The 23,818-nt window shown below is 46.0% G+C and overlaps 1 long non-coding RNA gene across 2 annotated transcripts in view; it reads left to right on the top strand.

Moving 5' to 3' along the window:
- Positions 1-23,818, top strand: part of LOC143302865 (uncharacterized) — a 263,160-nt gene that overhangs the window by 196,761 nt on the left and 42,581 nt on the right. The window contains exon 1 of one of the 2 annotated variants that reach the window (XR_013058693.1): positions 17,987-18,232. The exons of the other annotated variant lie outside the window; for it this stretch is intronic. This is a non-coding gene — a long non-coding RNA (uncharacterized LOC143302865). Of the gene's footprint in view, positions 1-17,986; positions 18,233-23,818 lie in introns of those variants that run through there. 2 annotated transcript variants of the gene reach the window in all.

Here is a 23,818-nt window from a genome sequence, read left to right as displayed (position 1 = left end):
CGGTCTGACGCCGGCTTATTACTTATCGCTTTTCGTATTTGGTACTATAACGATGTTTCCACTACTGATTTTGACGGAACGTTTAAACGAACTTTGCTTGTGTAGATACTCGCAAAATAGTTTAAAACCGCGGGGAAATAACACGAAATAATGCCATACTACTATCGATTTCTACAGGCACGGTTTCTACATTTTAAATGGAACATGATCGTCTGTTTCTGCTTAGAATAGCTCTCTATAAATTTGTCTGCAAGAAAAAAGCGACATTTATAATATTTTAATATATAATAACTGCTTGTCTCCTTATTACACTAAACGTCGCTTTACACTGCTTAATTCGTTAATTTACGTCGACCTATAAGTGGCGAAGAATAGGGTGAAGAACAGTTATAGAAAAAGCTTCAAAATAAGCAAAACAAGTTCTTCGTTCTTAATAGCTGACTATAGCCTACTCGCCCTTCTTTGCGAAAAATCTGTACACAGCGAGCATAACGGAGGACATAAGCGAATAATTGTACAATAGTCAGACGACAAACGGACCGTTCTACTTACCCTGACTTCTTTATGCCGCGACATTCCAGCTTGTTTGCAAAACCGCAAAGCATAGCAAATTTATGCCGCTATCTTTGACCGACATCGGCGCGCTGTTCCACGGTTCGCGGCCGGATATCGGAGCAACGGCAATGATTTAACGCGCGCCTCCTTCTGAAATTCAGCCGCCCGAAAATATATGCGCGCGCGTATGAGAGCGGCGCGTACTTCGGCCGACCGATATCCGATGGGAACGAATCGGCTGGCCGATACATCAATTGTCGTGTTGCCCGCTAAACGTGTGACTCAATTATCGAACGGTCTCGTGTGCATGCGTGTGCGGGCGAGCCCCGAGGAGCCGGGTAAAGCGAAGGTGGCGATAAAAGAGAATAAGAGGCGCCTTCGACCGCTAACCAGTCGGTTAGTTAGCGCCTTCGGATTCGCCGACGATATTCTTCGTGGCGCCCCGCCGTGACCGAACGGTTATGGCACCTCGACCGAACGAACAGCCATAATTACCCTAACGCGTTAACTTCGTTCGTGTTAATCGCCTTTTCGGCCCGATCGAACGCGCTCGTTGCTCCTTTCATAATCTTGCCCCTCGTGATTCTTCTTTCGCACGCGTTTCGCGAATTCAAGGGTCGATACGGTGCCTGCGGCCCGTTCCACGGCTCGGGCCTGTAGATGAATTAGGGTCTCTCCAGTGGTACACGATCCCTTGGGTCGATTAGGGGTGACTTATACGTTCGGATGTTCTTTTGGTCGTCGTTTGTGGGCTTTTAAATCACGGATGAAATGGAAGAATGAATTATCGCGATTTAAAAGAGACGGCGAGATTAATTGACTTATCAGAAGGTTCTGGTACGTTGTTTCTTTGAAATTCTTGGGAAATTAGAAAGGTGCATGAGAGGTTGCGTATGCACCTGAACGAGATGGTGAGATGTTAGATGGTTCAAGTACATCGAACAGGCAGTTATTGACTTCATGAGCGAAGTACAGACGGGTTCTCGATAATCATCGCGCGGATCGTTGTCCGGAAAATCCTTTGACCCGTAGCAGGGAACCATAGTGGCAGCTAGAATATGTTATTATCCGTCGTTCAGCGAAATTATATTAATAAAACTTGCAATTCATCTCTGATATTATAACCCTCATCGACAGTGGATTTCTGTTAATAACCGCCGAGCAATGCTTTTTTCCAAATTGAACTAGCCTCTACTTCGGGACACATTCTGCCTCGTCATTTCTCTGTGTCTCCCGGTAAAAACGTTGTTCAGTCTCCCTCTAACGAATGATTGTAAAGTGAAATTAATTTCACCGTAAAACTACTTGATTCAAAGAAAAACTTTCTCCTGCCTCAATGAAGAAAAGAAAACAGAGAAGTGAAAAGACTCGTGTGCGTTCATTATCCCCGCCGGAGGGCGCGAACGAGATAGAGAGTTAGAATATTTCATGCATATTCCGTTCCTTTCAAAACAACGAAGGCCAGAGTTCAACGCTCCGAAGACATCGTAGACAAAAAACGAACACGTCGTTCCACGACAGTGTCTCATTTGTCAGACGTTCAATCCCGTAACGAATGGCGAATCGACTCGATCTTGACCACCGAAACGGCTTCGATTTGTCAAAGGAAGATGCAAACGAGCCACCTAATGGTAATTTAAGAATAGTGTTCGCCCGTCATCGGGACACGTGTAATCGTGTCTCGAGCATCTTTTGCCTCGATACTACACAGAGGAACGGATACGAACACCAAGACCGTACGAAAAGTTCGCCCACAGAATCCTATGAGAGCAAGGTCGCTCGTTTGCATCCGCACGAACGAATACCGACCGGCGTCGCCTCTATTTACATACATATGGATACGTCGAGATCGCGTTAAGAGCCGGCACGGACGCGTGTAAATGTTAATGACGATGGTAGCCTTGGCCGGTCTTCCACATTCCCCGATCCTGTACCGTTTTGCTGTATCCGCTGGTTAACAGGCAGGTAAGAAAGCAAGGATCGCGGAGTAATGGAGAGAGGGCCAGTTAGCCCGAGCTCGGCGGAATAGAACGAGACGAGACCTGGCAGGAAGAAAGATGGTAGGAGGTAAAGAGAGCGAGAGCAGAACGCTCCGAGGCACGGGGGCCGCTTTTTCTCGACTTAGCACATTTTTCAATGCCGGTTGACAGCTATTCGACCTTCTTTCCCGTGTGCCATCGTCTCTTCGGTTTGCGCTGTGTTTCTACTTCTTCTTAGCCGGCTTCTCGGACTCCTGTCGGTTCGCCACCTTCTGCTGCCGTCACCGTGTACGTGCCGCTCCGATCCGTGTTCCAGAAGGCTAACGACAGCGAACTATTCTGACGTTCCAGAAAAGCGTGAAACCAAGACAGGACGTCTGCTACGATTCGCTACTTTCACGGAGATATGCCACGGTTATCGTACGTATCCGTTTATTCCAGCGACTCTAGATCAATTTACATTCTATTTATTCGCTGAAAATGTATGTTCTCTCCCTGGTGGTAGAAATGGATCTATCCGGTGAGTAGATGAATATCAGGTTTTTAACTCGGCCGTAGCTAAAGAACCGAGAAATCGTAAACAGAGATCCTTGTCTATCAGTTAGGCGCGCTGTAACTGGGGTAACAAAAGTTGTTCGCAGAAGGTAGCGTCGTATATCTGTCCCCGGGGACCGTCGTTACACCAGTAGGAACGGTCGACAACAATGCAACATCGTTCGAAGTTGCCTGAATTCGTCGAGCGTTTTTCTTTTTCATCGAGTTACGACGCAGGGCGGAGGGGAGCTGCGGACGAAGGAGTTGCACGTTAAATGCATATCGAAGCGGTTTCTCGCGCGAGGGCAACGATGATGGAAGGGTCCCCCGCCGACAGGAAGCCGAAGAAATCCGCGTCGAGAAAAGCTCGGGGCGAAGAAAAACAGGCAACGAAGGGAAGGTGAAGGAAAGAGGAGACGGAGGTCGTGGCTCGGCGAAAGACCAGACACACGATGCTAAGACAGAGACGAAGAAACGGGCTGGATTTCCTTTGATACTCGCTCGAAGGTGCACCTCCATGACTACTAAGCGTGGAGTGGCAACAAGTACACGTAGAAGGGAGGAAGGAAGACGAACAAGAGGAAAGGGGTTGGCGCTAATGAAAATGTATCGAGGTAGGAAGTCACGGGCCGAGTGACCTCTACGGATTCACCTAGCATCGGTAGTTGTTCGAGCCAAGTACAGTCCTCGGGGCCGCCATCCTTTCCCCCCTTTCCACTTCGCTCTATCGTTCACGGCCGTTTCTTCTTCTTCTACGCTGCTTCATCTCCTCCCCGCAACAGCCGTATCCTCTCTGTCCCTGGTATTACGGAGGGAGCCGATGCGCATCCGAGACCTCAGATATATCCCGAGCCCGAAGGTGGTTACTCGCTTGGTGTTTCAACGAGAGAGACCGTACCGAGGCAAAGCAGCCACGGCCACCGCGCTATCTACCATCTGGCATAAATCAACTCAATGCTCGACTCTTAGAGAGCTTCGCCCTCCCCTAAGTCCACATTGCCTGCCTTCCTTTGCCTTCTTATCCCTCTTCCCCTTCTCTTCGATGACGTGTTCGTCGAGGGTGGGAAGAGAGGCCGCTATCCGGACCGATCTGCCGATTATTAATTCAACTTGCCTTTTCCACCCTCCGTGCGCGATATGTGCAACGTAGGTTACTCTTCTTCGCACCGGCATCTCGATTGCTCACCCATCGTCTCTTCCCTCTTCCTGCTTGTTCCTTCGCGGCGTTGTGTGTTTTTGTACGAGCATTCCACCGTTCACAGAACTTTGCACAACTATCGGCAATCAGTCAGATCGCCGATGAAAGGCCAGCAATGCCCGGGACGCGTTTACACCTTGGACAAGAAGCTGGATAGAAGTATTGCTCGAGCGTTACAAGACGGAGCGGTCAAGAGAGGCCGAACGAAGGCGTAGAACGGTCTCACCGAGGAGAGAAGCGTCGATGGAAGCCGTGGAACGAGAGTCACGGTGTTTGCTCGCTGGCGGGTTCGTTGGTGTATACTTTGTGCCCTTCGAGATACTTTCGATAGGAGGCACACCGCGTCGGTACACCTCCTCCTTCCTCTTCTTCTTCTGTTCGGCTGCCCGCTACCTGGTTGCAAAGATCCTACGAAGCAGATCGAGACACAACGGGCGTAACAAAAGGTTCGACCGTCTGTACACAAGGAACATTGGTGGCAGAAGGAGAAGAACGGCCGGTGGTAAATACCGGCGTGTATATACCGTCGAGCGTGTACGAGCCGACCGGTCGAGTATCGTCTTATCGTCGAAAGCGCGGGGAAAACTAGATCCCTCGCGAACCCGAAAGGTGATAAATCTAACGAGCTACGAGGCGAGACTCACGGCTCTAACACGTATGATTCACGATCACGCGTGTGCACGCGTGTGCATGAACCATGTCCGGCACCGTGGAACCCATCCAGATCCAACTCGGATCGCGATTCTTTTAAAGGGAGGATGATATGGTACACGCGAGAATCGTGCCAGGAAGGATGACGAATACACGAGATTCCTCGAAAATTGTTCGAGCAACCTTACCAGCTCTCCACGCTATCGTAGATATATCCGTATTACGAGTAGTATATAACGTTAAAATTCCTTACTTTTATATTCCGAGATTGGTCCGCGCGCTATGGAACCAAACTGGAGGACGAGGAGCGCGAGTCGATCAAAACAAGGTATCGGGAAACGCTCGTTTCTGTAACAAGAACGGCCGAATGTTTCGAAACACGATACAAGTCGCATGTAAAACGTTCGAAAGGCGAATTCCATGGGTCGAGGCGGCAGCTCGTTCAGCCGAAGTCTTTCGCCGAAAATGTTTTCTGCATCCTGAGAGTCTGAAACGCGGCGCGGTCGCTATCGAAGATGGCACCGGTCTTCATACCGCGCGCAGGCTTCGACGACGATGGTATCGAGAGCGAGGTAAAAATCACGCACGAGTAAATCAGTCGCCTGTCGTTTGCATCCTTCGATCCCATGCAAAGGGATGGGACAACGTGCCTGCCGCGGTACCGTAGAGAGAGAAGAAAGCGGACGAGCCAGTGGCAGCAGAATTTAAGCAAGTTTTTGCCTCGAACGAGGCCCTGTCAATGCAGATGATTAGTGCGCGCGAAAATGGAACAAGACACCATGAGACAAGGGGTTCCCCTTCCTCTCTCCACACCTTAGCCACCATTTGTTATACGAGCCCCGTACGAAACACGACGACGGCAATGATGCATGGCGGAGATATTGGCTTCGACCAAAACATCTTCCGAACGTGAACAGGGCCGGCATGTATGGCCACTGACCGCTGTAGCGGCAGTTGCGACTAAGATTGTCCAACCATGCTGATATCACAAAAGACACGGATATCCAAAGCGGAGAACAACTTTCGAAAAGGCCATTCTACTATCTGTGTTCGCTTTATACCTGGCTGACAATCGGTCGAATTAACGAGAAATACGAATGACTGGATTTCTTCGAATGGCGAATAGTTACGAATTTCGTATAATCGCCGTGTAATACTTTCATCGTTTAAATCGACTCGTAGAAATTTGGCAATGTTTAACGATATAGCAAATCATTGATGGGCTATTAACGAGGCTTATCATCGTGTTGCAACGCCGACAGTACATATTTCATACGTCATAATTACATTTCAAAACGTATTATTGATATTATTTCATAGACAACGGACCTAGATACCCTCCTAATTTTCTATTCGCTAGAAAATAACATGCTGTCGTCGTATGATGGATGAAAAATACAGTGCTCCAGTCGAGTAGCAGCATTGCGAAACGTGGTCATGGTATCTAGTTCGTTACGTCAGGAATTCGTTCAATTTATTCATAACTGTCCGCTTGTGCAATGATATTTGATTAAAGCCACGTAATTTACGATCGACCGACAGTCGATCGCGTTATCCGTTCCAGATCGATTATTCGGAAAGTTCATTACGGGTCACATGACGTCGGTACAAAGGACGGATCTCCTGAGAAACGCTTTGTTACGGCTTCACGGATGGACGTATAAATCGAAGGAAGGGGAGGTAATTTTCTCTGAGACACGGGAGGCGGTGGCAAAATGAATTCTAATTACGCGTGACGCCTTCGGGCAATTAGTGCCACCGTGATTACATAGGCGCACAATGTCACCGGGTTTAATCTAATAAAACAGTGAACCAAATGTCAACCGAGGAAAATGTAGACATAAATGGTCGGTTCGGTGCGTCTCGTAATTCTTGTTGTGTATTAAAGTCCCAATTACAAATATGGTTTGCAGTTTAATATCATAAATATATCATCCAGTACAATTCTAATACGTTTGTCTTGACCGATCTACGGAATGTATCAACAGAAATCATGATTAAACAGATTCGTAACTTGCAACTTGGATCTTTATAATAATTATTTACGTATCTACCTTAAAAAGAACGAGTCACAGATTTTCTCCACGCAAACTTCCTTTCATGTTACCGATTGAAACTTCAAGTTTCAAGGAAAATGTTAATTGTTTTCTTAACAAAAATAAAGTAACCCCAGAAATTGCAAAAGACTCACGAGGAGGAATAGTCTCGTTTCGCAAGTTATCAGATCACAGTTGCATTTTCGCGAAAAAAAGTTCGGACACCCGCAAAACTATCGATCTATATTGGCTTCAAATTGTATGCTTGTTACTTTCTACGACTATTCAAAGATTATTCGGGTCTCCTTTTGTTTCTATGGAAGTTCGCCCGATTCCACACCTGATCCATTTTCAATTGAACCAGAACGACAAGGCGGAGGTCGTAGCACGCGGTATTACGCAAATTCGAGTTTCAATTCCGCTGGATAATTTACATCGAACCGAAAGTTATATCTCCTGGATAAGACGGGCGAACTTGGTTGGCAACTACGTTCAAAACCGTGTTGGGAGCGTCTATGGACCTTCATGAAACTACGCCATAGTCGCGCGATAGTAGTTGCAGCGGTTCCAGAAACGGAGACCGAACAGTTCCAGAAACGGTTTAGCCGTACGTTCTCGGCGCTTGCTTCGAGTACGATCGGTATATTTGAGTTTGTCACGATGCGTTACACGCAACGTTGCCTACGAAACGTCCTGCGCTACTCGTTCGCGTGTACTTTGGCGAGGTGCCAGCGTCGAAAAAGAATTCTCAGTTTCCATTAAAAACCTGAAAACGTTCTCTTACATCTTCCCCAGACGCGTCTTTCAAAACACGCGCGTCGAAAATAAAGTTAAAGAGACTTTATCGCGTATATAATACACAATAACGTTTGTTATATTAGAATTTCCTCGCGTATTCTTATTTACTTCATGTTTATACGAAGATTTAAACGTAACCCTTTCCAATATTATTTTTCACATAGATCATATATAAATACATCACGGAGAAGAATATCTTACAGTATACGAATTTCTAGAATTTTATGTTCGCTATATATTTTATGTACGTGAGAGTACATATCGCGTGTCCCGATATTTTTCTGGCCAAAATTACGCGTCGTATTACGACTGCAAAGAGAAGAGCACAAATTTCGACGTTTCTTAAGATCGCGTTTCTTCCTCGCAACGCGAGATATCGGATACAACTAAGTCACTCAAACCCTTATCGTTCCAAGAGGAAAAGAACACGCGACAACTTGCTGTGTTTCTTTCGGTACTCGGCGGGACGTGTACCAACGAGCGTGTACAGTGTACAGCTGCACAGTCTACAGAAAGAAGAGACAGAAGCCGCTTATGTGACTTTGCTTGCTCTCTCTCCTATTCGTTCTTTCATTTGCCCTCCTTCCACGTCCGATAACAAACGGCGCAGCGCGGAATTGCCGTTTAAGCGACGTGTTTCTTATATGATTCCTGAGATGGCAGCCGTCCAAGCTCATTAATCGCAATGACCCCTAGACCGGGACAGACGTAACGTACTCCGGCGGAATTCTCTTCCGGTAATAACTGTCGGAACGTTTTTCAAATCCACCGACTACCCGGTGAATTCGCTCCGTTCCATTTCGCGGCAGCCACGGTAACTCGCCGGATAGCTCGTGAATATTACGAAGAGAATCGAGATAATAATATTACGGGCGAGAAAGGTCCCTCTTTTACTTCCATTCTATTCGATGGGACATCTTTATGGACCGAACGGTCTGTAAGAAGTCGGCAGAACTCCTTTTACCCTCTTATCAACATCTGCAACTCGCTAGAAAACCATAGTACCGCAGCGAATTTTCGTGGGAGATTTTGCTGTAAACCGACGAACCTCTATGCTGTTCCAGCACAACCATAGTGGAAGTACCGTTTAAAAGCAAAGTTTATTTCTCAAGTTACAGGTTCATCCGTGTATCACGCAATTTTTTATTCTCTCCGTTTGTACCTTCGGGTATCCACGTTTTATCGGAAAATACGATCCCCGAGCGGCGAACGAAGGAAAACGTTTCCGCCGGGTCTGTCGCAAGATTTTCCATTTCTGGGGTAATCGGTGTTGTTTCGAAGCGTCTGTTTCACTGACACGGATAGCGAAGAGACTATGAAGCGTCCTTAATGAACTAGTTTAATTAAACGACACAGAAGGTATCGATCACGGATGCATCCTTTGATTTTCAGCCGAATAAAAGGACTACTAGATAGTTAAAAGAGCGACGGTGCAATTTCCGGAAGCGGACAAAGAGAACGTCAAAAGTGGCTCTCGTTATAATATACGACTCTTCAATTTCGCCTGATCTCGCGCCGCTACGTTGGATCAGAGTAAAATATGCAAGCAGCCGGGGCCGTAAAGCTTCGGCCTTAAAGTGACAGTCATAAAGTCGCCGCTTTATGCAGAAGTTGAGATAAAAGATTTCATCTCTTCCATTTCCACGGAGGACAGGCAGTCTCCGGGGTATTAAAATCGGAAAACATACACACGTACAGAAGAACGCGCAGGCTTTTCCCTTCTATCCGTCGGCGGTGTTGCGTGAAAAACTGCTGCGTATACAGGGGAAGCCCCTGGCAACAAGCTGAAATCAATAAGGCTGGCGATATCATGTTACGATAATTAAATTTCGATGCGATATACGTCGCGTATAGATGATAATTTTAATGAAATGAAATTTCAAAATACTACAATGCGGAAATCAGAATCACTAATTAACAACGTGCCAGCTTTCCGCTGATTAATCCTTTGGTGCAAAAACGACGCTATAGCTTTTCCTGCGTGTGATTACGCTATCTGAGAAAATTCGTAAATGATCCATTTGTAATATGTTCGATAGAATCGTTCCGTTACGATACTTATCCGTGAAACAACTCGTGGAAAAACCTTATCGGTCAAGCTTCTAAGTAATTTCAATGGTACGAAAGTAGGATAAAAGTTATGTTTTATCAACGTGTCTGCTATGAGCGACGGTGGAAATCCAATCGTTTCGTGTGACCTAGCGACACGATCGTGCACCTTCTTGCACGTGTAAACAGACTGAGGAACATGCGACGGCACGCCACGTGAAATCCACGTACGAATGGAAGAGGCGTTTTGCAAGCCGAGTACTTGGTGGTTATATTCAGGAATTGGACCCTCTCCCTTTTCTTCTCAGCCCTCTCGCACGGTTCAGTCGGTCGAGGGCGTCGATACCGATTAAATTAAACATGCCGAAAGCTTCGAAGCGACGGACGGGTTAAATATGAAAGAAGGTCTCACAGAGAGGAACGGATGGGAAATAATGAGTACGGCCGGCGTAAGTATAGCCCCGGTGATGGCGCAAAGAGAGGAAAAAAGGTGGGCACCGGCCGCAAAACGAGAACCTTCTTGCTGGATATCTGGGATGGACTCCTGTCAGTTCGCACGTCCGTAAGCCCGAGCACCACCTCTTTTCTTCTCTTCACTCTGGGCTCGGCCCGTCGCTCTGCCTCGCACCATCGTGCCAACAAACGCGGCCGTCTTTTTATTTGATAAGAGGATCCAGCTCCAGGCAATTTTCACGGTCTCCGCGGCCGCACGAAACATCGTTTTCGTCTTAAACGAAATAATGACTCGGAGAGCAACGGCATGAACCCTGCCTTCTTTTCGCTTACTCTTTCTCTTTCGCTCGAAACCGGCGAATATTTTATGATTATCGTGCCCGTTCTACAGCATTGTATCCGTCCCCCAAGGGGAGTCCGGTAATTTGTTGATTTTCGGTGGGCTTTACGAGAGAAATCGTTTTTCACGATCTTCCGTTTTAAGACACTGTACGTTGTTTTCGCGTTTAAACAAGCTCGATATACTTTCACCTGCGGCTGATAATGAACGAGAAATTTCTTGATCGCCCCTTCGTAACGAACTTTACCAGGTACGTCATTAAGTTCGACCAGCGTTCTAACGCTGCAGCTGATCGAAACAATCCGACCACGAAATCGACCACCCTTGGTCACCGGTCCGTAGAACTATAGCGAGATCACCGCCGCCAGATACACATTCACCGTTTTGACAACGACTAATCGGCCGGTTACTCTTTTCGCGGCGCAAAACGATTTTTTCTACTGCGCCGGACATATCAGGAGCCGCATATCCGGCGGCCGGTGCGAATGCAGCTGACTTTGAAAGATTCCAGCCCGTTCTTTCGGTAATTTAAAACTTCTAAAGCCCATTATCAGCGACGATTATGATGAAAAGATATCGGGTTTGCACCTGCTGCGCCGATCCGCTTCTGTCCGTACGCGGCGAGTTAACGCGAGCGCGATGGGGAATATCTTTTGCGGTTCTTTACATCGTAACGCAGGCTCCAGGCTCTTGCTCGTGGTCGTGCTTGCGGCCTGGAGAGAGATGAGGTGTGGAATATTTATGGTCATTCTAGAAGGTGACAATGGCATCCTATTGAACTACCGGTCAGAGAGCTTGAAGCGCGCTTCAACGGACTTAAAGAGAAATTATAAACTTCGCCGTTATAAATTTCGTTTATATCCTCCGTTATGCGCGTACACCGTTTATCCGCGGAATTAGGTACATTATTTTCCATCATTTAGCATGATCGTTCTGATCTGTTACGACTCCTCGGAGCTAGATGTTTGTTAATTGAGATCAAATTTCCGGATGTGTGGGAGTAATAGATTCGTGTAGATGGCGAGCGATTTATACCAGAGTACGCTATTGAATATAAATCTGAATGAAATCTGGCATGTTGTTATATAGAGATTTGACTATATGTAGCAAGATTGTGTATCGTTCGTGTGAGAGTTTTAATTGAGAAACGAGAGGAACCTGCATATATTAGCGAAGAGTTGAGATACACACGCGAGATAGAATTGGATAAAATAGAATCACGATAATGGAGAGTCAGTTTAGAGTCAGATTATTGCTGTATTTTCCATCATTCCTTTGTTACTCGATATAGTCTTTATTATCTTATTTTACATTTCTGGTAGCATTCTTACAGCGCTTTAAACCTGTACGGTTCAACGTAAAGCGATACGTGAGCAAACTAGTCAATTTATGGCGAACTTTAATCACCGTTTCTTTTCTTAAAGGAGAAGTCCTTGCTTTTTTCTTTTCTGCGGAGCTATCGTAGAATTCAACAAAAAGCAGTGACACGAGAAAACGACACTTCAACTTCGGTTAAGCGCTTCGAGGCTAACTGCAGCCGCAACACGGCCCTTCGACGATTCTATGTGACGCTTTCGGCTTCGGAAAAAGCTGCTGGCGGATAAAAGTTTCCGCGAAGCTGCAGTAACTCTGGTAGACGTAAACTTTTCCCTGCAAAGCCAAAATATCGACGCTTTGTTAGGACAGCGAGCCACAATAAATGCTACTGTAAACTGCGATAAACGTCGTATATTTCCACGTCAGTTTCCCATGAAGAAACAAAAGTTGCGTCGAAGGTTGAACTTCGTCCGCGGTCGATAGATGATCGTTTCCTCACTGTACAGTTCAATTTCGGTTCGAGTTAGTTTCGTCATTATACGTCGTGGCGTGGAATGTATCCGAAGGGTGAGAGAAGTGCAATAAGGAAGCAAGAGAGACTCGAACGCAAAGGTCAGGATAGCGCTGACCGCAAGTCGTCGGCGCTGTAATAATGAGTTACGCCGATTACGAGTAGCCGCGGTGTTATTCTCGGCCTTGGATCACGGAATTCGGAGGGATTACACATGGTAGTGTAAAACACCATGTGCACGCGAGTGGTACCGGTGCGCAAACAGATGCATCGCGAGATTACTTCGCCGTGAGACGAGGAAAGAACGGACAAGCGAAAGCGATCGCTGATCGATCGCGTGGAACATTCGGATTCAGAAATACTGTTGCAGAAATTTAGACAAGAGATTAATAACAGCAACTATTTTTTGAAGTATTTGTGAAATTTGAAGGGAAATCTCTGCTTAAAATTCAGCATTTAAGAGTATCTCGGATATTCTATTTGTGTTTCATCGTTAAATTATTAATTCGTTAGATATTAATGGTTATTATTATTAACAATATTAAATATTAATGGCGTAATTACGCATTTTATCATTGTTGTTCATTCATAGATAAGCAGATAAGTTTTAGTTTAGTTTAGGCCAGGTGTCTGTAAACATGTATTTCATGGTATAAATACAAATATACATTTGTATAGTCAAATACAAAGCAGTAAACATGTAGAACACGAATAAACAAAAGAAAGCGTTGCAACTAGTACATCAGGATAAATTTGTTGGCGCCATAAACTACTGTATTGTAAATCACGATGCCACCGGCGTCTATGAAGTTTCATCCGAATCGGTAATTAAAACTTCACGAAGTTGGCTCGGCTACAGAACGTTGGTCATTAAACACAAGCGGCAAGATGTTTGAGTACTGTGCAGATTTTGAACTAGCTGCATCACTTTCGAGGAGGATCGAGAGATGCTAACGTTGGCCAATCATGAATCACGGAAACCCGTAACTTCTGGCTGCAGTCGATCATTAACAGTGGCCATTGTTAACTGTACGAGCAATGGGTACCTATCTTGATGGCAACGGCCAAAATCAATAAAGCGATCTCGTGGACCGATAAACATCCCGTACACGTTTCATAGACAATGGCTGCCATTCTCACCGGGTCGGATCGTGATCCAGCCGTAGGTATACCCCCGTTCGAGTAGCCCAATTATGATTCCCTGAGAGAATGAGCCAGAGAACATGCTGGAATCCACCTGGATCGCTACTGTTGACGCGTACCACCTTTTCCTCTCGCTATTTCCAAGGAAATTTTTGCCGTCGTACGCGCGGTTGCGTTACAAGCGTGTTACAAGGCGTCGTGATCGTAGATAATCAGATATTACAGCTTAACACAAGATTCGATGTAAATGAATTCTGGAAAGAAAGAGGTCGGAGCACGAAAGGGTTATGCGTACCGGAGAACAAGCGATAACTTAATAGGTTCGACCGAGCATGCCCATTGAAATTGAGACGATAAATCTCGAATATCGTAGAAAGACAACCCGATCTTCAGGTGCAACCGATAACGTCCAGGCTCCGCGAAACCGAGATTATGCGTGCCGCTTTACGGAGAGAGAACGAGAGGCCAGGACAGGAGATAAATTAAAGCCAGTCGACGTTGGTTACCCGATAAAGTTCTCCGCCCCCGTAATTTCCGCATCCCCCGGTTAATTTCGCATGCGTGCTGCATCGGCACAGAGCGAACGTGCGATTTATTGGGCGAAATTAGCAGGCAACTCCTAATCTCCCTATTTGCCTCTAAGCTACTATAATACTCGCTTCTCCTTTCCCTATTTCTCGTTTTCTCTATCCGCCTCTGCCTGCGATACTCTCAGAATCGCCGCGATACGGCGGATCTACTGGAACAACGAACTTTTCGTCTCTCTGTAATTTCGTAGTCGAGGCCTTCGAATATTTGGGGCAATGTGAAACTCGACTCAAAACTCGGTTACTACGATGACGAGCATAGCTTCGTATTCCTCTAGCTATTCTTCCTACTTTTGATACGAGAGGAAACTCGGAGTGAAAATAGCATTGTGATAGTGCAAGCTGAATTATGGAAACGAAGTGGAGAGGAAAAGTTAGGACGCACGCGTTCGAAGAAGCTGAGCGATACAATAGGGAAAGAAGCATCTCGTTAAAACAGAATGTTCTTAAACGCAGTAAGAAGATTGCAGTAGTGGGTAATATTACGATGATGAAATATTCAGATCAACTCCCGTCCGCGGACCCGCGATCTCCGCGTTTCCTCGCTAGTAAAATATTCCAACGACTACGGAATGAATAGCGCTGCGTCAAAATATTTTATTCCGGCTTCTCATCTCCGTGGCGTTCTCTTTTTTTTTCACCCACGATAACGCCCCCGCGAAATTCAATGAATCGCAGAGTGCTTCTCTCATCGTGGATACCTTCGCGAATATTTCGAGCTGTCGTTCCAAACGCAAAATTCCACGCAGCAATCGCGACGTTCTTCCCTCAACTTCGAGATATCTATTCGCGTTCGTTTTTCCTCGATCTCGCCGTTTCTTGCGAACAGATCGCTAAAAAATATCCTCTATCCCGTACAAGTTCGCTGATCATAAAACCGGCTCCAGCATGGGGAATGTAAACCATCGTCGGAATAGCACCTACGTTCGAGCAGTAACACGGCCTCGTCGCATCTTCGCGTTCCTTTTTTTCAGGTACTTTTCGCCTACCCACCCGGCGATAGTAATTCCCTCGCGAACCGACTCGGCCACCATCTTCTCTGTGAAATTTTACGAGATCAAGAGGTATAACCAGGTGGATCGAGTCATCGAACTTTTCTCTATCGCTGGTTCATCGTCCCAACAGTGTATCATCGCTGGTTGACTCAATCTCTTACGTTTCTAGGTTTTTAATTTCACGCGTAATTAGACATCGAGAGAATCGTAAATCACGAGTGTTAGGATAAATTGATTTTCTTCTACGTTCGAGAACCACTCGCTACCGTTGCCTGATGGGATTTACTCTTCCATTTGAACGATTTCCATTCGTTTCGAATTAGCTATTCGTTGAATTATTCTTTCGACAAAGAATATCGCAATTGTAGGACGGTTGACTCGCCGCGTGAAGTTTACGAAACCCGTGACGATATCTTTGTTTCATAATTATTTAGCCACTTGTGGCCTGCCATCAGCGGTTTAACTGTCGGGAAAATTACAGCGAAGTAGCACCCACGTTTAAATGTAATACCGCATTCGCCTCTCGCCGCATTCTTCCAGCTCTTTTCGTCTGCCCACGTGGTAATAACACTGTTTGCGAGATTGAAGTAGCGAGATCAAAGTTTCACGAACCGTTTATACCGCGTCAGTTGATACGGCGACTGGTTCTCGCGGAGGCTCTATCATTGCATTTTCACAAGGCATATCAGCGAATAATAAACGGTGCGAAGTTAGAAAGTAAAATAATGCGAGAGGTAACCGGACGTTAACGTATCGGTCTCCAGCTATTAAGAAGTAGACTCATGGCAGCAGTCTAATCTTTTCTCGATAACATACTGGTTGCTCCAACAATAATTCGATATCATAGACTTTCGTTTCGTAGATAATGCTTTAAAACAACAGCTCTATAAAAGTATCCGTATACACGAAAAGATCATGTTAGACCGATTAAATTATCGTTAAAGATTTATTCTATTTATTCATTTATGCTACGTATTGCGCGAAAATTTAATCCTAATAGTCTTTCTTCGGTTATCGAGAATGCGCTTCGATACTTGCTGTTTTCTGCAGATTAATCTCCTTCGTCGTACAATTTGTAATTCGTAATAATTTCAGAATTAGTGAGATTCGTCCGTTAGTAACGATATCAAACAACGGCAAAATCTCTGCGTACAAGCGGAGGTTAGCAAAATCTGTTGCTGCAATTTACCTTAACGAATCGTTCCGGCAACAAACGGGAATGCTACGACGGTAAAACGCGTCGTCGAAGTAAATCGCGACCGAGTTCGAATTTTCCTTAAACCAGGCCAAGAGAATCGCGTTACTGAACCAACAAACGTATCCAGTTAATCGTAGCAACGGCGTGCTCCGTAGCCCAGAAACGAATCCGTAGTTGCGCGCTCGGGACCCATGTATCAAAGTTACCTCCGGCATTCTCGATGTACGTGTGCCGAATCCGAGAGGTGGCTCGGCAAACAGGCAAGGACGGTTTAACATTTACCGTCCCATCGTTTGCGTCTAAATGGTATTTGTCTAATTTACTCCAACGTAAAGGCAGCTCGAAACGGACTAGGAAGGGTGAAGAGAAAGAGAAGAGAGAGAGAGAGAGAGGGAGAGAGGGAGGAAGAGAGATAGCAAATTGGTGACCGTAGATTTAATACCGCTTTGAAGCGTATCGTATCGAGTCACCGCGTCACGAGCAACCGTCCTCGAGATTCTCCATTCGGTTCTCTAAACATAATTAACAATCACCCAAGATCTATCAAACAGGCCGGAAATTAGTGTACACAGAGTGCAGCTCGTGACGGTCGCTGTCCTCGTGACCGTTTTCACTTCTCCCGAATCGGAGGAGCTTCGCGTTTACACGTCGAAACGTTTGAGTGCGAGACTCTCTACCTGAGAGGGCCGGGTCACGTATACCCGTGTGCAGGTAACCGTTCATACGCGCATCGCTCCCGGTGTCTATATGTCGTCGTGGAGGCGTCTGTGTCGCGCCTTCCGTTTGCACGAAACACCGGCTGATTGCCGCTCTCGAAGCGATAATTACCCGTTTGATATCGGCTCTCCGAGTTTCTCGCCGGGGTTGCGGCTCGTGTTTGCGCCCCGCGAAACTCTAGAAAGATCGTTAGCCCCGCCGAGACGTCGATCCATCGAGCCTGGATTCTCTTTCGCCGTGCGGTATTCGCAGGCCTCGGCGCGGATGAGAAATACCGAGTCGAGCGGATGGAATCGGAATTTTACGGCCGTGCATAAAATTCCAAAGCCGGACGTCGAATCGAATCGAGCGAACGGAGGAACATAATTTCCATTAACGTGGCCCCTGGAAGACATCGTGGCGAATATCGGCGAGGAAAGAGAAGCTGGAAATTCTATCCGCGTTCGCGATCGTTGAAAGTCTTCGATGGTAATATCGTCATAATAGAAATTCCCGTCATAAATTGGCATATACGGACGCGGCTTGATAGATGACTCACGATACCAGTTCGAAGTCGGCTCGCGGCCAGTTACTGCGCGTACTCGGGGCATGCACGCAGACAGCCGTGTCCCGGTAAGAACGCACAGTGTAAGTACGTCTGAATGAGATATCTCGAGCGGCATTAATTTGCCAGGATCGAATCGAGTTCGAAGCTTCCGTGAGCGCTTTGCTCTGCCGTGAATGATATCTCGTACCGATCGAACGGTCCGCGAGCCTCGTAAAGGCTTGCCACGACACACAACCACGCGTAGACCACCGTGTCCGTACACACGTGATCTCATTAAGTCCCACCGCTGTTCGAGACCAGGTTGCTAGCGCATTACTCGTTTACTCGCGCGGCGCCGTCGCCGCGAGTCGCCGCGAGGACAGCAATAAATACGTTGCGCTGACGGACACAGATGGCGGGGACAGTTCTGTGTCAACTTTGCAACAAGGGTTGTCGATTGACTTGGAACGCCGCCTGTTCGCAGTAACCTAGAATGGAGCGTGGAAATAATTTATAATCTCCAGTCTCGTAGTTGTACTCTGTTCCTTGATGAGAAATTCACTTTGGCGTATGTGCTTTAGAGTGTTGTGAGTTCTCGTCGAAGAAGCGTGTGTTACGTTGGTCATCTATGTAGTTTCGAAAGGAGTAAGTTTCCTGATTAATTCTTGTTTCTTGCCGTTCACTTATTTGAATTATTATTTTATGTAGCAACAGCAGTGACGTTTGTGTAATTAATATAGTAAAAAGAAATTCATAAATATTAAACCGGCGGTTGCTTCGGTAAATATCGTGGTTTTTCGTTAGATTTCTCCATACGCTGTACGTACTATCTACTTACTTAACGCTTCGTGAGGGTTTCTATCTTATGAAACTAGTTAGGTACTCGATATTTGAGATATTTTTATCGACATAGAAAGTAACGCCCGTAAATCCTGCCACTTTATGGCTAGTCTTACGAGTATATACCTATACGATCTATGTAAGCTATAATTGAAATCACCCTTAAGCGTAAGCGTATCTGATTTCTCTGAATAAGCCGTTGCGTTTTATGACTAATGATACTTTGTGTTTCTGTGAGACCGATTTAGACGATACAGACACACTTGAAATACTTTTAAGCGGCAGTCTGTGTATATCGTTTTAATAGTCTGCTATAGATGCACGAACGAAAACAGTTACGATCCTACCACTAAACCATTTGTAACTTTTTTCAATTACACGGTTTAACAATTTATCGATCGAACGCCTCGAAGTCGGAGTAATTACCGAAAGCGCGGTCACGTTTTAATTATGCAGTCGTGCTCGTTAATTTCGCAGGACAAACAAAGTTGCGCGCCGCGGCGTAAATTATAAAATTTCCCTGGTTTTAAAGTGGTTCGAGCGCAATCAACTGCACTGCGTCCGTCGTCCCGTACAGTGTACGTAACGAATTTCGTTTGGAAAGTAAATCCCACGGTAGGAGTAGCGTAGAGGATTGAACGAGCCGATGAAACGTGTTCGGGCAACGATAAGAACAAACGAGAGATCGATCCGTATAAATCGGTATCTATCGGTCGGAATTTCGCGCGGGAACGCCGCAAAAAGGAGCGTTACGAAATAAACGGTAACCTTTTCCAGCGCGATATTTCTTGCGCAGTTTCTCTCCCTTCTGTGATCGTCGCGGGATGCGAGCAAACCTCGCGAGAGAAGAAAATAGAAGCTGCAAGAAATGTATCAGATAAGGCCTGCATCTTACCTTTCGATTGAAAAACTCCTCTAATGCGGGATTAAATGCGATCGAACGATTGCCGTGGCTACACGTCGACGATTAATCTCGTACGCCGCGGTTTTCTCCGGACATAAGTAGAACATACATCAGCAGAACCGTTTCGAGCGGTCTATTAAGAAAATCTTTTCATCGGCGATCCGAAGTGTACCGATGCCCGTCGCGAACAGGCGGTCGCCGATGTAATCGTCATTGTAACGTTAAATCATCGTGTCTCATGGGACGCGGATACTTCGAATACTAGATTTCAAGTGAATCGTTAAGACACTCTTTGGTTAGAACATCATTCGCGAGAGTCGCGGTGACAAATCACGCTGACGATCGCAAATTGTTTCCGCCACGGTTGTATTTAGCCGATGCAGCAGCAGCAACATGTCGAATGAATCGATGCGGAACGTAACAACAATATCATGTTTTCGTGGACACGTATCGGTATATGTGTATATATATATATGTACATTGCGTACGAAACACGGAGAATAATACATGTTGGACAAGATGCCGATTCGTTTATCGATCTCCGTATGCCGTATCTCTGATATCGTCGTGTAATAAAACAGTATCTTTGTTACGGAATATACAACGGCCATATGGCTGTTGAAGGACTTATCGCTTTCGCGAAACAGCATCATCAATCATTAGCCACCGATCGGAGAAACTCTAAACGTTTACGCGTTTCCATTCCATTTAGAACCAATACACGGTTATTGCAATTGTTGGCTCGACAGTCGGAGGTATATGACGCGATTACCGTATCGTGACAAATTGTTATAAAGCGTATCGGCTTATGGCCATTCGACTACCTTATAAATCTGCAGAGATAATTTTATAACCGTAGTCCTACTTTGCAGGCTCGGCTGTATTATGGTTAAGGTTTCCACCTTCGTCCACTTCGAACATCGATGATCGATGTTCATCATTCTAACAGTAGTAGCTTTCTTTCCAACTTGGAAACTTTCATTACGTCGAACTCGAAGAAACTGCATCGTAGAAATCATCCTCGAAGCGCGTAATTTAGCCAACAGCTACTTTCAGTCTTCGACGCTCCTCTTCGATATTCCATACGATTCTTTAAATCGATCGGTGAACTCGACTTCCTGAATCAGCTTCACCGGCAGTCGTGAGTCAAAGCACGAAATGAGGTTGATCGTAAGAAGAAAAAAAGCCTCGTAATCATCTGGAACTACGCCGCCGCTGTCTTAATCCAACACAATCCTCTACAGTGATATGAATCTTGTCTGAAGCGAACGGCGAGCCTGCATTGGCTCTCGATCATCGATATCCTTCGAACTCGAAGCTGGAACCTGGAATTGCGAACGAGCATGTTTACAGACGATGTTCACGCGTACAAAACGTAAACGAGGAAGTGATAATTTCACGGCGAGAAAAGTGGGCAAAGGAAAAGACCGATTGGAGCGGAGTGGTCAGAGCAACAGCGCGATGAAACGAAACCGTAGGATCGTTTCGTGTGTGCTTTCTCACGTGAACGCGTTTGCGCCGCGTACTTCGTACGTATATACGAATACGAAAGGGGAAGTAAGGAGTAGGATGGAGGAAAGGGGCACCGACACCTCATCGTTGTGGTGTTCGCATTGAAGGTGAGAGAGGAAACGAAATGACCAGCGGAGGAAGGAACGCGACGAGTCGGTGTGAGAACCGAGGCTCGTAGTGATTTCCATAGTTATTCGAGATAGCCGGTAAAGAGAAGCTCTCTCGTGGCCGGCCGCACTTTCGACGGGCATCCTATCATTTCGTACTAAACCGTGTTCACCCTCGCCGTGTGCGTTTGCTTATAACGGAATGTCGGAACCTGTCGAATCTCACGACCTCGCGATTGTACACAGCTTCGCAAAAATCTAATGGAAATAGGTGACGGACAATTGGACGTTCATCGACGTTGATGGTCTAAACAGATTGAAGCGACGAACATGAAACTTTCTCAAGCTCGGCTTCCACTGACACTGCTACTATAATTTCTCTCGGGGGAACAACCGAACCATTTATCCCCCTACAGTCGCGTCGAACGTGTTCATAAGTTATATTATCCCTGTCGAAAGGAATTATTTTAATGTTAGAGAAAGGGGAGCGAAAGCGACGGTGAAAGTGGCAAGGGGAGCTTATGCAACTTCGTAAACGGTATTTTTCGCCTTTGCCGACAAATTCAAGCCTCCTACTATTGTCTGTATGGTGATTTCATTGTAATGACATTTCGTAGTCGCTTCGACGCTTTTCTGTGCTCCTGAATATCTTCCTTGAATATTTATAGGAAATAGTCGATATCTGGAACGTAATCACCCTGTCTTCGCTGTTGTTAGAAATGCTGGCGCGCAACATATAGAGCGTAGAAACTCGGAGCCGGTGGGCTCACTCGCGTCGTTCATCACGCGTAAACGATTTAAACGTAGCGAGTGTCAGCTCGTAAATATTATAATTATGACATCAAATATGGGGAGATCTTTACACCGTGTAACGAGGGACGCTCGGAGACCGGAATACGGTCAGGCATGATGCCCGTGGAATTATTGTCCGACGAGGCTCTAACTGCGGACAACTGGAGCAACGATCTTGAATCGTCAATAAGAAACCAGCGATACCTCGTTTCGACTGGAATGTTTTGTCCGCTCGATTTGTTCCGTTTCGAGGAATTAACTCGTTCGTTGGCGATCAATAATTTAGCCGGCTGCCTTTGCTTCGAGTCGACTCGTTTCACGCGGGGGCTGAAAACGAGAAGGGAACGTCCAGGCAGGGAGGAAGACGCACCTTCCGCCAATTTGTGACCTGGTTATTTTCAATGAACACCCGTAACCGACGTGATCACGCGGCCAAGGTGTTTTTAAAGGGCTAGTTAACACGGCGCTCGCCTCGACAGCGAATAAATCGCCTATATCTTGTGACAGCCAGTCTTTATTGTGCTCAAAGAACCTTCGTAACTCGTGACGTGGCCCTCGTTGTGCAATTTCGCACAAGTTGCAACAAAATTATCATGGTTATACGTTGATACACGTGTAACATTTTTGCTTGTAGGACAGGCAACGCGATTTGTACGTAAGAGGATGAAACGTAAGTAAAATTGGAAATCTTGTGATTTTATGGAAAATCTTAAAGAGAGAATATGTATCGATTTGTTAAATTTCTGATACGTGCTCTAATATTCCTGAAAATATCTCAGGACAAAGGTTAAGTAAGCAATGTAGCGGAGAACAAATAAAACTAATTTCTCTCGATTTCACGGTACCCTGATTTCTCCAGATACCTAGCGTACACACATAGGCAAAGTACAAACGAATCGCGTAAAATGAAACATAGCAAGCGCACACACATATTGCTTAGAAAATAAAAAGTACGGCGGTGGCCATTGTTGACTCGCGGCACCTATTATGGAAATGTAATTACAAAGTTTGATTGGTTGGTCTCCGGAGACGGGTGTCGCGTACCGAGTCGCAGACGTTGCGTATCGACTTCACGAGATAGAGTTCAAAGTATGCAAAACAGCCGTGTCAGCTCCGTACAATCGATACGCCTGTTAAAAATAAACTCGCCGGGTAATAACGAGACATTAACGAACTTGCAACAACGCGCAAAGCTGCCGGTGGTTTATTATCTGTCCCAATGCACTCAGGTGCTCGTTCGTCGACTACCGACGTTTTTTAATCGCTAACAGGTCGGCACTTTTCAGAACTGCAAACCTATAATGAATTTTTCCCTGGGCATCATCCGTTATCCTAGCCGTGGATCTAACAAGGCGCTGGCCGAAGCAGCGTGAAAATAATTAAACGAGTTTCGACGAGCTTTTAACGACTACGCTCCGAAATGCAACACGCATCGAGTCCACAGGCCCGTAAACGCCCGTTCATTGTTTCTTCCGGTTGGCGCAGACGTTCCTCGACGTTTCGCGATTTATACCGTCCCTCTCGTTTCATGGTCTAGATGTTCCTCTAATTTCGGAGGAGAGTTCTACCCGACGCAGAGCATTAAATATTCATACATTGTCCGTAAGATACAAAAGCGGAACTGCTAGAAGAGAATTCCTGACTGGCTTCCGTCTGCTATCGTTCGCAACTTCGTACGTCATTCGGCCAAGTTTATTGAAATTTTCGTCTACAACGGATGAATTATAAACTACTGGAAACCGTCGAGTACTACCTCGTTTCCTCGTACAAAAGAAAAGAAAGGAAACGTAGACAACGAGAATGGAAGGAAAAAAGCAAAGAGGAGTCTCTCCTTGTAACCCGGGGGTTTGCCAACGTTCCTCGATCGTGCATGCTTACGCGAACGCGTATCCGTTTCGGGGGTACGTGCACCACTCTTATCTCGATTATAGTCGAATGGAGTTCACTCGGGGGCCGAAATGTTCCCCGAAGTATTTCATTATCGAGATCGTACCACGGTGGGCAATAAAATTGGAACGCACCTTTCTCGAGGAAAGAAGGCGAACAACGCAGTGTTTCCCGTTGAGACTCGCGAGT

The sequence above is a fragment of the Bombus vancouverensis genome, chromosome 6 (assembly GCF_051014615.1).
Source record: "Bombus vancouverensis nearcticus chromosome 6, iyBomVanc1_principal, whole genome shotgun sequence".
NCBI classification, from domain to species: Eukaryota; Metazoa; Arthropoda; class Insecta; order Hymenoptera; family Apidae; genus Bombus; species Bombus vancouverensis.
This window is presented reverse-complemented; position numbering and strand designations above follow the sequence as displayed.